The sequence below is a fragment of the Gouania willdenowi genome, chromosome 24 (assembly GCF_900634775.1).
Source record: "Gouania willdenowi chromosome 24, fGouWil2.1, whole genome shotgun sequence".
Classification (NCBI taxonomy): Eukaryota; Metazoa; Chordata; class Actinopteri; order Blenniiformes; family Gobiesocidae; genus Gouania; species Gouania willdenowi.
The window spans coordinates 7,145,744-7,161,565 of NC_041066.1; the positions used below are offsets into that span (position 1 = coordinate 7,145,744).

Here is a 15,822-nt window from a genome sequence, read left to right on the forward strand (position 1 = left end):
TACATTTTGCACTTTAGAAAAAAAAGACGACACCAGTTTATGCCTCCATGAACTGCTTTTTTTTCAACATTTCTTCTGATTGACAAGACAGCATTAACAATGTCCACAATCTTTATTCTAGTTAAAAAGATTGAATTGGTCAATCTTTGAGCAGAATAACTATTTTCCTTTTAAAAAATACTATTTTGTTGATATTAATTGGTTGACTTCCATGTTGTAAACCTCACTCTAGCATGCCTGGTTAAACTTAGCTGTCCACAGTGAGCAACTGACAGTCTTTGTTTCAATCCAATTCAAATAAACCAAGTGCATTTGAAAGACAAACAAACAGACTTGTCAGACATTACCGGTCAAAGGCTTAGATAAACCTTTGACTGATAGAGTATATTGCACTGCTTGGTGGTATGTGCAAAATTTGAGTTTACCATTTCAACTTCTGAAGCATCGAAAAATAGAATTGACAAAATTTAACAAAATAACTCCTATCTAGTATTTTGGCATGATCTTGCAACATTTAGTATGTTGGTAGTTACATCAAATTAGGGAAAGCCAATAAAACAAAAATGGATATACCCCAAAACGGAGGCCCTACATACAGTGTATGGTTTGTAATGTGTGATGTTTGCCTTTTGCAAATGTTTTGATTTAAAACCGATCTTGTGTTTGGCACACCAGAGTACAATTACCAAACACTTGGGCAAATATCTTGAGGGTTCAGAGGCTTGCTCAAAGACTCTCGTTGCAGCATTCACACCGAATGCGTCTTCTGCGACACCGGACGCATCTACCACCGGAAATGTACCGCAGGGTCCGCAGGACCAAAAAATGTCCCCAATTTGCTTCACACGCACGTCTGAAGCAAAGCACCGCCCACCAGCGACACATCCAACTCGGTGAGTTTCACTGCCTGCTGAAGCAAGGAGTTATGCTCCTTTTTCTCCTCTCACAAACATAAACCACCAGCGAAAAAAGCCGGTGTGATTGGCAGCTAATGCTATCCTAGCTGTGTTGTCTTTCAAAGATGAAAACTACAGAGAACTTTTACCTGCTACTACCACCTTCTCTTCCACGCCAAATCCTTCCTTGTCCGGTCCCTGGCCATGTCATACAGCTCCAGGTGGTCACACACAGCTTCTACTCCATGGTTGAATGGGTGAACAGACCTTGTTGGCAGCCTGACGTAATCTTCAACAAAGACTCTGATTGGCTTTCGTCATGCGATCACTCTAGAATTGGCTTCCTTGATCTGCTAAAGATATTATTTTCTCGTTTACACTCCAAACGAGGCAGACTGTCTAGCCAAACAAATCTTGTGTGTTTTAACCCCTGGATTCTTTAGTGTGAACGTACCCTATTGGACTGGTGAACCTATTCAAACCAAAATAAGCCCGGGTGCTTCTGAAACACAGCTTTGACCGATATTGTCTTGAAAAGCACTATAAAGTCTTTTCTGACTGTCATGTGTTGCCAAGCAACACCAAACAAAACAAGAAAGGGTCTTTAAAGCTCAGGAAACATTTTAAAAGCAAGGAACCAGTCAGAAGACAGCTCATCACCATGTGTCCTGTCACCAATTAAAATTCAAAGTGTCCATTCTAGGCACATAAAAATTATCTCACTGATGTTATATCATGTGCAAAATGTGCCTAACCATCGTTCACAGTAGTACAAGACATATTTCCATTACTACTTTTCTTGTTTTGGTCAGATTTTTCTGTCATCATCCATCTCCCTACAGATGTCAGTAACTAACTTGGTTTCAGTGTTACCAAAGTAACATATAAATCACTACCTTCAACTTAAATATTCAAGACTTGATATTAATCATTTATTTGTTAAACACACATATACATATAAAATCAAGAGCCTTTTTTTAAGCCTTTTTATTCTCTTTAACTTAAGCTATCCTGTTTGCTATGTTTATTGAAATTAAGACCAGAGCATCAACACTTTTCACAAAAAGGACTTTTTGTCAGTTTTAAAATTTGGCGTATTTCTTTTGTCAGTGTAAAAGTATAAAATACTACAGCTAATCCATCATGTTCAAAATGCAAATGTAGAACTTACACTAATGATACCATAGTGAACAGCTGGCCGGCTCCTTGGAGAACACATTGGTTACAGATTTGATGATTTGTCAAAGTATTCCAGCTTAATAATCAGCATTACCAACAGCTAAAACACTCATCTGAAACTGTCAAAATGTGGAAACAAGTTCTGGTATTATCATAATTATCATAATTAAATTATATTACACAAAGTCAAATGTTAAAGTCAAGTAAAGACATTACAGTTTTGGCCCAAAATCAAATTTCAATCCAGAATAAGACTGGCGCCCTGTCCAGGGTGTACCCCCGCCCAGCGCCCTATGAGAGCCGGAGATTGGCACCGGCAGACCCCCGTGACCCTGTTAAATGGGAATAAGCGGGTATGAAAATGGATGGATGGAATCCAGAATAAATTTCCAGCTGTGAGCACATGCAGTCAACTGGAGGAAGAAAAACAGCAACAATGAGTAAACCCAAGTGGGTCAGTGCTGCACTTATGTCACTATTATCAGCCCAGGCAGCCGACAGTGACAGCATCCATTTAGTTAGTCATCAAGCAGGACAGAAATCTGAGCGCTCTTTCTGCTTGAAAACAGATGGCAAGCCAGTTGGCATGAATTTTAGCAATGCTCCAATACAAGTTGAAAATAAGCTTTACAGCCTTGCACTGATGTTGGAGTAATGTCATTGAAGAGCTTCAGAGAGTACAAGCCAAGAACATTTGAGAAAAGGTATTCATCTTAAACACATTTTAACTCATCATGATGCACATTGGTTTGATAACACAGGGCTAGAAATTTAGATTATAAACCCTCTTCAATAACATAGCAGGAGTTATTGATGCAACCAAGAGCCACAAAACACAGTCGAAATTTACCTCAAATGTAGTTTGAAACAATCACAAAATAGGGTTGTGATTATTCTCAAATGTCAAATAAGAAAACAATCTTTTAGTGCCAACAGAACAGGTCTGTATATTCAGAGGGAACAGCAATATATCCTCACTCAGTGCGTAAACAACACTGGTCTGGTTTTCGCTTTTTGAATAAAACACCGCTGCCCCACTTCCGCTATCGACATCTTGAATGAATTGGGCTATAATATGACATGGATTTTCTATGAGCGGATGTCTCTCGGACACTACTTTTCTGGTAATATATCGAGTAATTTCACTGAATTCTTGGGAACGTGGTACGGCTATTTTGGCGCGGAGACGTTCCGTGGGCCTGGCCGTAATTCATCAGAACTTGTTTAACATAGTGCTGTTTGTTAGAGCTGTCACTCCCACATCAGTGTTGTCAGCTTAATGAATTATTATTTTTCTTAGATCCCTCACAGCAGCGGTGTGACCAAATTGGTAGTACGGTATATATTCACTGCATACATATTTTTCTTTAGATAATCAGTTATTCTATAGGTTTTTTTTTTTTTTTAATATTTAAAATATTGATATTTTTTCCCCTTTTTTCTCCATGATTCACACAGTTCACGGCTATGCTTAGCCTCTGCTCTGGTCCAGTAAGCTATCAACAGTGGATAGATAGCTATTGGGGGTCCCTACGCTCAACAGCGCTGGCGAGAACCCTGGAAAGTAGGAAGAAGGAAGCAGGCGTAAAGAGCCAAAATCCTTCTCTTTTTTAATCTGGATTATTTTGAGAAAAAAAAGAGTCCCAAGACCACCACCATTACCTCCTATCGTGTGTCCACTTAAATGTTGCCTGATGTGTTCTAAGGTTGTTGTGACGTTTTTGACAGATCAAATCTGATAAACGCAAGATTTCTGGCTTGGAGGAATAGAAGAATAGAAAATCAAAACTGTTTTTTTTTTTCATCTTCATGTGTGTGGTCTATAACAGATAAACATCTCTCCATACTGAGGAAATCCTTGTGTGTGAACCCTGCTTAAGAAGGCAGGAAAGAATGCAAGAATGAATGATTGCTTGTAGTGGTTGTTGCATACTTCATTGCTTTGGTGAACAAAACAGCACATTAGATTAAACGAAAAACCTGTGTTTATGCAAAACTGTAGGCCTAAGCATTCACAGGTTACTTTAACTTAGCATAGCCATTTATACTTTGTAAAGAAATTATGTAAAATCCACTTTAGCCTCCATTCACAATTCGCTCACTGCTCTCCTCTGTATGCTATGTTCCTTCTGTTTACTTCTGCGTGGATTAGCACCGTCATTGTTTTTAGCACATCTGTCAAAGCTGCCATCTGATGTTTTATAATAATCAAAGTGGCTTTCATCTGTTTTAATTCGCTTACAACCATACTAAGTAATAATTACACCGGACCAATAAGGAAACACAGAAAAAGGAAGGCTTCTTGCACATGAAAATAATGGTTTTAAGCCCCCTCACCTTTGAGAAAATTGTTGAAATGAACAGCTTCCCAAGGAGACATCTTTTTTTCTTTCCTGGCTCCAGAAAGCCCTGTCAAAGCCCAACCTGGGGTTTCAGATTGTTTTTGAATTATTTTTTACAAAACAACATGGATCAAAAGAGGTACGCAATTTCACATATCAGAGAAAGCACAGCTGTTTACGGAGGGAGTACAGAACGCTGGCTTGCACTTCAAATGTGTGACTAAGCACACAAGCAGTAATGTACTCAAGCCTTTGGACACAATGTTATCTAATTACTAGTTAATAGGGGCGTGAAAAAAAATCCTTTTCACAATTTTCTTGGGTACCAATTTGAAATTGATTTTTTTTTTTTTTTTATCGAATAAATAGGATGTTTTGAAGCAAATAGTTTTGACTCAATTTTGTCCTCTGAATGATCAATATCTTCTGATGAACATATACAGCAACTTGATTTTTCATCGCTACGTTTAATTTTGATAATAACTGGGTAGAATATAGGGCTGAATGATTAATTGCATTTGCAATATGATCGCAATATCATAAAATATGATTTTCTAATCGCAAAGGCTGCATTTTTTTAATTAATTTTTTTCTTGTCCTGTCTTGTACTGTCCTGTTAAGTTCAGAGAGTGTTTAATAAGTGCAGTTCACATGTTTACATGTTTCATGAAACGTGAACTAAGTTAAATATGTTGAAAAGGTAACGCCACAGATTTGTTTGCTTTATTGTTGTAATCTGTGCTTTAAAATTTATATTTTATATTTATTTAAAGTTTAAATCAATTTGAAATTGTTTATTATGAAACAGATTGATTTATTGCTTGTGTTCATTGAAAAATACGTAGCAAGACACCCTTGAAAAAATAATCACATATTAAATCGCATTATTGAAGAAAAAAATCGCAATTAGATTATTTTCCAAAATCGTTCAGCCCAAGTAGAATATCGCAATATATTGTGATATCGCATCGTGACCCAAGTATCGCAATACGTACCGTATTGTAACATCCTTGCCAATACTCACCCCTACTAGATTTTTTTTAACCATTCCCACATTTTGTTGTTCACCAGGTTGAATTAGATTGTGCCAGCTTGTTTAGAAGTATTTCCTCCACCTGTGCTGCTACTTTTATTCTGAAAGCTCTGCTATTCAATGAGAGGCACTCTCTACATGCTCTTTGGTTCAAAGACTCTAAATAACACTTCCATTTAAAATGAAATTACCATTATCATGTCAACCAGAGATTAGCCAGCTCTCCAGAAATTAAGCACATCTTAATGACCCTGTTGCAGCATGTTACACTTCATGCCTTCATTTTCCTCTTATTCAACCTCAGTGAGAGAAATCTGAAAGAACAAGGAACCAACGCACACAGCTTGGTGTTTGCTTTCCAGAGATTATCAGTGACATTTCTGTGTTCACTGTTCATATTTTCTGTGCATAAAAGTGTAAATTAAATCCATCCATCAAGACCAAAAAAAAAAAAAGATCTCGACATCAGACCATCGGAGAGATATGATGAATAACCCTGCCCTGCAGTTGGACTCATTTCCATGTATGAAAGATTCTTACTGTGGTATTTCTTAAAAGATTTCACTTTCATTCCAATCGCCTACAAGGAAGGATGCGTAATCGGAAAAAAAAAAGATGGGAAAGCACCGTCTGAGACGTGTTAAAAAACCCTGGCCACATTTTCACCTTGGCTTGGGAGGGAGTGAGTAAACGGGTTGACTGACACTGACAGAAACACCTGAAGGTATTATTTTTCATCATTGTTATTTCCTGTATCCAAATGAAGCTATTGCATCCAGTCTACAGCTAAAAAACACAATATTTTTTAAAATGGGCTCTCCAATCACTGATTCTAGTGTGCTTTCATTTTCTAGCTTTCTCTTGCACAAACACACAAGTATGTGTGAGCGTACGTGTATTAGAATGAATCACTGATGTTAAACAGAGACCAATTTAAACAACATTCTGTCATCTAAACAAAAATATAAACAAAAAGTTCACCTTTAATCACTCTTGATCCTTGATAATAAATACATTTAACGTGTGCCATTCTGCATATTGGTTTCACAGTAAAGAGAGCAAAACTAAACTTGTGTATTTTTGCATTTTTCATTTCTCTCTTTATTTAAAATCTTGCCCAGACATGACACAGATGCATGTTTTGGAATAATATCATTCATTTACGAAAAAATATCTTTTAACAGTGCATCGTCACTATTTCATGAAATTTATCATTTAAATAAATTATTAGTGAAAATGTTTGCATTAATTATCGATTACTATGTCTGAATGACGATGCATCAATTATTTCCCCCACCCCTAATTAACATGCTATTTTTCACCCTAAAATTGAATTAAGGCTAGGCCATAGGAATGTGACGATATCGCGATACAGTGAGATATCTTGATATTTTTTGGCACGATCGATTATCGATGTGCTCGCGCTAAATACCAATTTTTTTTTTTATTTTTATTTTGGGATTTAAGATTTGTTTTATTATTTTCAAAACCTTTTCTGCTTTTTCACTAAAATGTTCAGGTAGGTCTTCACAGAAATGTTGTCACTGTTTGTTGAAGGAACCAATATATTGTTTACTGGAATATTGCACTATAATGGTGTCACTGGTAAGAAAGACCCTATTTTTTGTTTACAGAAAGCATTATTGGAGATGCTTATTTGTTTACATTGGTATGTTGACACTTATTTACAGAAAAGTTGCACTAAAATAGTGTCACTGTTCAAAGGACACTTTTTCAATGTATTGTCTTGCAGAGATATAAAATAAAAATTGCATTTTTTCACTTAATCTTTTTTTTTTTCTTGTTATGTTGTAGATTGATTTCTGACCAATATATCAATAATCGCAGTATCGTCATATCGTGAGATAATTGTTATCGTGAGCTTTGTATCATGTATCATGTATCGTATCGTGAGGTACCCAGAGGTTCCCACACCTACTGTGCCTCTGTAGCATTTTGCATCAGCAAATTTAACTGAGAATTTTTTTTCTGGATGGATTTTATTTGAATGAAAAATATCAAGATTTATATCATATATCGCCATTTTGAGAAAAAAAATCGAGATATGGGTTTTGGCCAAATCACCCAGCCCTAGATTTAATATTTTTAAAGTGTGAAAAACTAACAAATGTGTCCAACTCTACCACCTATAATCCCGTTTAAAATCTCATGCAATGCGTTGATGTTCGGCTAGTGATGATGTTATCCTGCAATTTGTTTGCCGTTTGGCGGTAATTTGAGTTTTCACCAATAATGTTTAAGGACCAAATCAGGGCTCGAGACTGCGATCAAATTGGTCGCACATGCAAGTATTTTTTTCAGTGTGTGAGTGAAAATTTCATCTGGTTGCATCTGTGCGAGTGCAAGTAGGGTGACCTTATTTTGAAAATCCAAAGAAGGAAGAGGGGAGTTACGTGCTGAGGCGTCCGGACACGCGTAGCAACAGAGTGCATTGGGGGGCGGGGTAGAGCGCACTGAGCGCATGTGGGGCGCGTTTATCGAACCTAGGACAGGGGGCGGGGAAGAACGCGCCAAGCGGAGTGAAGGACGGAAAGAGCAGCCGCTCAGCTGGGGAACCCGGCTACCACCAGTACGGTATACAGTCTGGACAAACTGGAGACAGTGGGTACAATGGGTGAGTTCAAAAGAACTCACTGATGTTTACCTACAGATTTTATACGGTCACAGCTTATCTACACTATACCAGACCTCTGAAGAGGTGCTGTGATATCTGGTCCCAAGATGTAGCCAGATTCATAGAGGTTCAGGCCTTTGGGTTTTTTGTTTGCCCAGCAACGCTGTCACGCTGATGCTAATAAATGAAACTGGATGACTTTAGTATCTGCTAAACTTCCTGAAATCCTTCCAAACATGCTTAATAAGGTTAATTGAGTTAACTATTTTTATTAATTTTATTTTATTTTATTTATACGCTGCATTAGTGGGTTGAAAGAACACTTGCCTTAATCACGCAAGATTTTGCACAGAATATGACGTCTGTCAAATAATTAACTGCACTTGCGAGACGTTAGACCACCCATTTTATCGTGAAAAACATAGTTAAAATGTGTGACATTATTGTCCCAAAACATATCTGTGAGGGTTTAGTTCATGTCATTCAGCTAATTCCATTTCAGTAGGTGAACTCTCTAATAATGTGTTATATTTTGTCAGATTTTGTGGCCTTTTCAATCTTTTTTCCCACTCATTCACTCAAAATAAATGCGTGATATTGTCCCAAAACAAGCATGTACAGGTATATTCCATGTCATGTTGCAATTTCTGCTTGATTTTGTTCAATAATAATAAAAATAGTAATAAAAAATAATAATAAAATAAATATTGTGATTTCCTTTTCAGGAGGTGAAATGGGATGCCCTACTTGTTGATTGTCCAGGGTTTATACTTTAGGGTTGATTAGCCAACCCCATTTAGTGTTAGGGGTGGTGAAAATAAATCGATAAACGTTTTTTCCCGATTTCGTTCTTGAAATTTACTGATTCCTAAATTTCCAAAGAACGATCATTTACATTCGCCTGCAACCCTGAAATGGAGCAAGCGGGTCAGAAAATGACAAAACAGTGAATGTATATTTAAAAAAAAGATCAAAGTTGAGTTTTCTGAAATGAATACAAGATATTTTCATGCATCATATCTCGAGTCACTGTCAATCCTTACTTCACACAAAACTACGGTAGGCCAGTTAAGTCAACTATTCATCAGCGTCCATGGCTATGCTGTACAGCATGCATTAAATGGGTGGCTGAGGGTCTTACAATGAGGCTATCGCATGATTTCAACCATCCCTTTTACGGAAATTCTCATGCATATAAAACGCTAATTTAATAACAGTGGTTGACTATATTAACCCTATTTAGCATGTTTGGTACAATTTGGGGACATCTTTTAATACCTGGTCAGGATTCTCAAAACGTTTGGCCCACAAAGTGTTATTATTTTCAAAGTTTTCAGCAACAGTGGCGCTCGCTCACGCCGCCCCTTTATGCTGTGAAAAATTCCTGGTAAGAACCCCGTGTACGGTATGTGTTCTAAGAGGGTTGCACCTCACTTTAAGTTATTTTTGTAGATTAAATGAGCAATCTATAAACCGGTAAGTGTTTGGATGAGCCAACTATAAAATAAGTAGAAAAGTATGCAATAAAGAATCAGATTATGATTGAGGACACAAATGGGAAATTCGCAAATAATGTAAATAGGCGAAGTTAAGTAAAAACACTGTAAACATGCATGGCTATTTTTAAATATGATTTTTCAAACAATGGGGGGTAAAAAAAGAGGATGGAGGGAATGTCAACAGGCAAACCTCTATCACAGAACATGAGGGGGTAGAAGACACTCACAGTAAGTAAAGTGGGGTTGGATGTAGAATAGGGGTGTTGAAAAAAAATCGATATTACGTTGCTCGATTCTCGGATCGATTCTAAATGCATCCATATTGATTTTTTTTTTTAATTTAAAAAAAAAAAAAAAAAAAAACTTTTTTTAATATTTTTTTCAACCTTTAAATAACCAAGAAAGTCTTTTCCACTGCAGGAGACATTGTAACTGCAAAAAGAAGTGCACTGAAACCTGGGCATGTTGACCAGCTTGTGTTTTTTCAATAAAATCTAATTTAGTTGTTTCTTAAGTCATATATATTATCATTGCCTTATACTTTGCTATCGGGATATATTGCATCGTAGGGATCGGCAATATTGACAAATAAAAAAATTACTCCGATAATTTCTGCTATTTATAATGATAAAAATCGCGATAAATAAAAACTATAAATAAAAAAATTCACAACGTAGTGTAAACAGGTTCTTTACAAACACAAATAAATGTGAATACATCAACATTAGACACATTTAAAAAGGCTACAATAACTGCTGACTCAAAGAGTTCATGAGCTGATATTTTATGGAATTTATTTATGCATGTGGGTCACGATTAGTGTTATTGTATGTAATTAATTTATGTCCTCATTTGAAATAAAATTATGTTCTAAAAAAAAAAAGCACATGAAAAGCACAAATAACTCCATTAGTGTTTTTACTGCTGCTGAATCTTGTTCATTTATCTGATAATGAGTTACATAAAGTCATGATTGATAAATATTTATCTGATTTCCTATAATTAAACCAGATCAAGCTGATGATTTAATCATTCAGTATATTTAGGTGTAATAAGCTCAATAGTTAGTTTAGTCTAATGGGAACAGCTTTGTCTGTGAACATTTGAAATATAATTAAAAAAAATATTGCGTTTCACAAATTGGGACGGATAAATAGTGACATTAATTTTATGCTAACATTTATTTCACACAATGTGTGACATGTTTAGCTTTTATCCTTCCATACAAGTGTGTCGGTGTGTTAGCTTAGCATAGTTAGCTTTGGTTGAGGTTCCAGTTCATAATCGTTGCTACAGGTTCATCTCTGTCCTCGTGTTTGTGGAACTTTGGGTGGATCTGACGGAGGAACTTGAATCGGTTCCCTTTGTTGGATGGTTATCTGGTTTTAACCAAGTAGCGTGTGTTGCGTCCGTGTTGTATCGCAGCACGGCAGCTTCAGGTAGCTGAGACGAGCACCGCGCACACACAGACAGAGAGCGGTATGTGAAGGGGCGGTGCACGTCAGAGTTTCCACTGCAGAGAATATTAAGTTGACAACAAAAGGGCAGTTTTGGCCCGTGGAACACATTTTTGGGGCATTCTTAGCTAAAATGAGAGACAAATGGCCCGTGGCCCTCACTAATTTCTGACATGGGAATTTATCGTTTATATCGTGGGATGACAAATTCCTACCGGTGAGAATGTTTTTGACGATAAATCATAAACGATCGCACATTCCTATTGCATTGTATTGTGACCTATGTATCGGGATACGAATCGTATCGCCTGATGCCAGGCAATACACAGCCCTAATGTAGACAGACAGGAACAGAACAATGGGTAGATTGGGGTACGTTAAGTCTAGAGGGGAAGGTTATAAAACATGGTAAACTAGGCTGGAATGAGAATGAAATAAGTTCTTTGAAGACAAACTTTGCTTTTGCCGGATTTATTCCAGGTTTGCAGCCAAGAATTCAGCTTCATAAATCAGTCAGGACACACATTAGCATTTGAGAGAGAGAGAGAGAGAGACTCTAATTTATTCTGACAGGATTTGCTCAAGATCTCGAAAACTTGATTTGAAACTCGAAAAGAATTCACCTTACTTTGCTAACAACAGATGGAGCCCAATCGCTTTAGAAGAGAAAGCTTCCAGCTGTTAAATTCAAAAACATCCATCCAGGAATGACAAAGAAAATGAGAATCACAGCAACCTGTAAAAAAAAAAAAAAAAAGCTCCTATCATCTATTCTCGCCACACAATTTACCTCTCCTTCCCTTTAAATGGCCAGCTTCATATGTGACAAAACAAGGATCCACCACCCACACGCTTAGAAGCTTTTTCACTAATAATGTGAACGTGGCACAGGCCCCAGGTCTCTGCAGCCTTGGCATTCACAGGAAAACGCTGAGATACTAAAGTGTTAAAAAAACACAATACGTTGCGCATTTTCTTGTCAAAGCGATGAAAGTGCTCCCAGCAAGGTGAAGAACACAATCAAATCCCGTTTTCCCAGGGGAAATCTCAAATGCTGCTGTGATACGAGTTTAAAAGAAGATGCCGCCGAGTGTTTCCATGAAAGCTGTGAACCCATCAACGACTGTATGTGTGTGTGTTTCTGTGTGTGTGTATGTGTGAAAAGCCTGGAGGGCTGGAGCTAGTCGCCTCAGGGCAACCTCCACAGGTACAGTCTCCACAGGAGATGGAAGCACCAATAGAAGACAGCATCCATATGGGGTGGTTTTACAAGGGAAATCTGTGTTTGTGTGACACCAAGGCACACACACTGACACTAGCGCTGGCCGATATGGACCAAAACTCATATCGATATTTTTTCTCAAAATGTCGACATGCGAAATAAATCACAATCATTTTAATTCAAATAAAGTCTTATAAGAAAGACAATTCTGGGTTCAATTTGCCGATACAAAATGCAACACAGGCACATTTACTATCAAACAGATGCTTTTTCTCCTCTAAGAGACAGCACGTGTGAGTGAGGTCTATAGTGTGTCTTGATTAGTGGTAAATCTTGGTTAGGACTAAGGATGTCCCGATACAACTTTTTCACTTCTGATACAATACCGATATTGCAGTATTGGCCGATACTGATATCGATCCGATACAATATCAGCACGAATCATACATACTTTTATTACTTATTTTGTAGTATGGAATGTTAGAAAAGGCTTGATCAAGTGATGTTACTCAAACAGAGAACAATAGTCAGCAATTCAAGTTCACTTTAGTTATTTTTTACTGTCTGTATATGGTGGGAACAACTGAGGGCAGAGTCAAAAAAAACAAAAAAAAGTTATCGGAGCCCTTACATCGGAGATTTTAGATGCAGTCCGATAAAATCCGATATTCGTTTTTTTTTTTTGGCTGATATCGAACCGATACCCAATATCGGAATACCCCAAATATAAATCACGATAATTTTTAATTCAAATAAAGTCTTACAAAAAGGACAATTCTGGGTTAAATTTGCTGATACAAAATGCAACACAGACACATTTATTATCAAACAGCTGCACAATGTGTGTCACTTCTGGCCTTTTCTCCTCTAAGGGACAGCACGTGTGAGTGAGTTGTTTAGTGGTAGATCTTGGTTAGGACACAATCATCAATCCATCTAATGGTGCTTTTCCTGCTGTTTAGAGAAATATAGAAAGCAGTGACTCCTTAATCAAGTATTGTCATAAAAAAAATAAGCGATAATATATATATTGATATAGGCCACACATGTCAAACTCAAGACCCGGGGGCCAAATCAAATTCGGACCGCTCGAGAAAGTAGAAATGAGCATGAAACATTTTGTAAATGACCAACTAATTCAGTTATAGATATTTTAGCCCCCCCCCCCCCAAAATCAGGGAAATTCCAGTGAAGATCCTGCAGGGACTGATATACTCACATACATTACCAGTTATATATAATTTATATATACATGGAAGTGCAAACAGAGGCACATTAATGTTGAATTTGCTCTTTTTCCCACAAAAAAGCTGTGGCCCACTTAAGGTCACATGGTCCGTATTTAGCCCCTGAACAAAAATGAGCTTGACATCCCCGATATAGGCGATCTTGTAATTTTCCATATGGTCAAAATAAGAAAACTTGATATATTAGAGATGGACAAAAAAAAATGATTTAATCGATGAATCGAATTTGTACATAAAAACAATTTTTATTTAGCAAATTCGAGCTGGGAAAAAAAAATATATACATATATATATATTTTTTTTTTTTTCAGACTTTTTCGCATTCCGTCCTTGTGGGTTACCAACCATTGCATGAAGTGAGCAAGCCCCCTCTTTGTTTACCCTTTGAGTAGGCTATATGTATGCCACGGGCATGTTTATTTTTTTATTCGCACTATGCTGAGATGCTAAAGGAAGAGTTTTTTTTTTTTAATTGTAATGATACATGTTATAAAATATGTAGTTATCTGATTTCTTAATCAGAAAATGTAAGCTTTTGACAATATCTCATGTCTGCAGTGCATTGAAATCAAAAATCGAATCGAAACTCCAATTCTTCTTTAAAAAAAAAAAAAAAAAAAATCGCCCAGCTCTAAGATATATCTCGAATCTTGATATATTTTCCAGCCCTATCACAGACACACACAACTTTAACAAACAGCTGTCTCGATCATTTGTGATCACTTGAAGATCAACACATCAATGGCACTTTAAAGTAGCACTTCTATTACATCACACTGCTGAACAGAAAGGACCACACTGACGGCCATTTTGATTAATGAGCTCATCTTTGACAGAGGAGGATATACAACTTAAAGCTGTTTTTCATGCAAACTCTACATGCATCAGTCTCCTTAATGACACATTACTTAGAAATGACCTAGAACAGTTCTTTTGCAGGTATCAACTTTCAGACTTTCCCTGCACAGACTGCTGTTGACACCATGCTGGGTTGAGTATTAGTGCTTAGCATCTGTGGTAAGATGATTTGTGTCAAAAGAAATGCTTGTTGCCTCTTTAGAGAAATGCCATTCATTCTTTTCTTGATGAGAAGGAATGTTTTTTTTTTTGTTTTTTTTTTTCCTGCAGCATCCAAAGAGTAGAAAGAAACAGGAACTAGAACTGGACATCTCAGTTACAAACAATCCTCATTATCTGACGCTAATCTCTTAAAGATTTCATGTTTTTTTTTTTTTTTTTTTAAGAATGACGAATCTCTGTGTGTGTGCAGTAGTTTCATCTGCAGAGGAGAAGAAGAAGAAGAAGAAGAAGAAGAAGAAGAAGAAGAAGAAGAAGAAGAAGAAGAAGAAGAAGAAGAAGAAGAAGAAGAAGAAGAAGAAGAAGAAGAAGAAGAAGAAGAAGAAGAAGAAGAAGAAGAAGAAGAAGAAGAAGAAGAAGAAGAAGAAGAAGAACCCAGAGACTGATAGAAAGCTGCCAACTAATGTCAGATCTTATTCAAATAAACTGCACCAGTCTGAAACGTATCGTTACCATCCAGGCTGCACAGCTGTGGAAAGCATTTCTTTATCTAATGAATCTCCTTCCATGAATGCATGAATAGGTAGATGTTTGATGATAAATGCGCGGCTACACAAACATCTAAAGCCTGTGTTTCGTCCTCACTCACACACCTCCAGCATTCCCCAACCTTTGTGTTGCCTTTTTCAAACACGGACACACACAAAAACCCATCCCGCTGGCCACCAAACACAACATAAACGCTCCCACACGGAGCGGCTGCTCACGTTTAACAGCGAACGTGTAAGTAGCCTCACCTTTTAACGTGTTTCTCTCCGTGAGGACTCCACCGACCGCCGCTCGGTTTGTTCAAATCAGAAGTTCATCCAAAGTTGCAGCTGCTCGCTCCGCCTCGCCACCACGATGAGGTCACCGCCTCTCGAGGAGCCCAACTCTCGCGATACTACGCCAAATCGTACTACGGAGAAGCGTGTACTCTCGCGAGAACGCATTGAATGAAAAGTGCATGTTTGAATGGATGGAAGAACGGAGAGAGCGTTGCCGTGGCAACGGTCGGGCTATTTTTTTTCCTTTATATATTTTATTTTTCTTTATATATAACTGCATGTAAATGTGTTAAAGAGACCGGTTTGGGTTTAGATTAACACTGAGGCTGCAAATGTGTCTTTATAGGTCAGGGTTTTTCAACCTTAGGGTTGTGACCCCAGTGGGGTCGTCCAGATTTCAAAGAGGGACGCCTAAAATATCTAGTTATTGATTACATTACGTATTTCTGTATCATAATTGTACATTTG

At 37.3% G+C, this 15,822-nt stretch overlaps 1 protein-coding gene across 3 annotated transcripts in view; it reads right to left on the minus strand.

Moving 5' to 3' along the window:
- Positions 1-15,436, minus strand: part of sipa1l1 (signal-induced proliferation-associated 1 like 1) — an 87,042-nt gene extending 71,606 nt beyond the window's left edge. For 2 of the 3 annotated variants that reach the window (XM_028439325.1, XM_028439326.1), the window contains exon 1: positions 15,325-15,436. The gene's annotated coding sequence lies outside the window, so the exon portion shown is untranslated. The remainder of the gene's footprint in view (positions 1-15,324) is intronic. The other variant, XM_028439324.1, reaches the window with a different exon arrangement.
- Positions 15,437-15,822: the final 386 nt, after the last annotated feature.